This window comes from Stenella coeruleoalba (genome assembly GCF_951394435.1).
Source record: "Stenella coeruleoalba genome assembly, chromosome: 5".
Lineage (NCBI taxonomy): Eukaryota > Metazoa > Chordata > Mammalia > Artiodactyla > Delphinidae > Stenella > Stenella coeruleoalba.
In genome coordinates, this window is record NC_137150.1 from 26,449,293 (window position 1) to 26,450,632 (window position 1,340).

General features: G+C 43.7%; 1 pseudogene across 1 annotated transcript; it reads left to right on the plus strand.

Moving 5' to 3' along the window:
• Window positions 1-272: 272 nt before the first annotated feature.
• LOC307187084 (eukaryotic translation initiation factor 3 subunit J-like) lies at window positions 273-1,131 on the plus strand (annotated as a pseudogene). Its single transcript has one exon. The product of its transcript is annotated as a eukaryotic translation initiation factor 3 subunit J-like (transcript).
• Window positions 1,132-1,340: the final 209 nt, after the last annotated feature.

The window sequence follows — 1,340 nt, forward strand, 5'->3', positions numbered from 1 at the left end:
CAAGAGTTCCTGCAGACCCCGCGATTTTATGGTCCCTTTAACTATAGAAATAGTCATCCTGACAGTCAAGACTCACATTCACGCAGCAGCAAGTCCTTCTGGTTAAATCCCCACTTCAGCTTCTCTCCCATCCAAAGCCTCTCCTCCCCAGCTCAGCTGTGGCCTGTGACTGAGGTCTTCTTTTATTCTGTCTTCATCTTCAGTTCTTCTGGGGTGGGCAGGAGGAGGGGGACTTAAAGACAAGGGCCAGACACGCTTACACCCGGCTAGAGATGGCGGCGGCAGCGGCAGGGGACTCCGACTCCTGGGATGCGGACACGTTCTCTGTGGAAGACCCGGTGCGGAAGGTGGGAGGCGGCGGCACCGCCGGCGGGGACTGTTGGGAAGGCGAGGACGAGGACGAGGACGTCAAGAATAACTGGGATGATGATGATGATGATGAAAAAAAAAGAAGCAGAAGTAAAACCAGAAGTAAAAATTTCAGAAAAGAAAAAAACAGAGAAGATAAAAGAGAAAGAATGGCAGCGGAAGAAAAGGCAAGAAGAAATTAAAAAGAGGTTAGAAGAACCTGAAGAACCTAAAGTGCTAACACCAGACAGATAAACTGCGGCTAAAGAAATTACAGGAAGAGTCAGACCTCGAATTAGCGAAAGAAACTTTTGGTGTTAATAATACAGTTTATGGAATAGATGCTATGAACCCATCTTCAAGGGATGACTTCACAGAGTTTGGAAAGTTACTAAAAGATAAAATCACACAATATGAAAAATCACTATACTATGCCAATTTTTTGGAAGCCTTAGTTCGAGATGTGTGTGTTTCATTGGAAATTGATGACTTGAAAAAGATTACCAGTTCATTGACTGTACTTTGCAGTGAAAAACAGAAGCAAGAAAAGCAAAGCAAAGCCAAAAAGAAGAAGAAAGGCGTGGTTCCCGGAGGGGGATTAAAGGCTACCATGAAAGATCATCTAGCAGATCATGGTGGTTATGATGGAGGATATGTTCAAGATTTTGAAGACTTCATGTGACGTTTTATCTTCTCCTGGTGTCTTCTTTCTGTTGCCCACAATCCCTTCAACATGTAGCACAACTTCCTTTCCTTTCAGTTCTGCCAAATGCTACAATCAGAAGTGCAGTATCTTTTGTGCTGGTTATTAACCCCTTGACACTTAGGTGCTAATGTGCAAATGAGGGAACTTGGATCTTGCTGCCAAGGGGTTAACATTGGGAACCTCCATTGCTACTAAATCATAGTTTAAAAAACCAGACCTAATAATGTTGTTGTTGTTGCTATCTGATTTCGTAGCAGCAGTCCCTAAATTGGAAACAAAGGTTGCA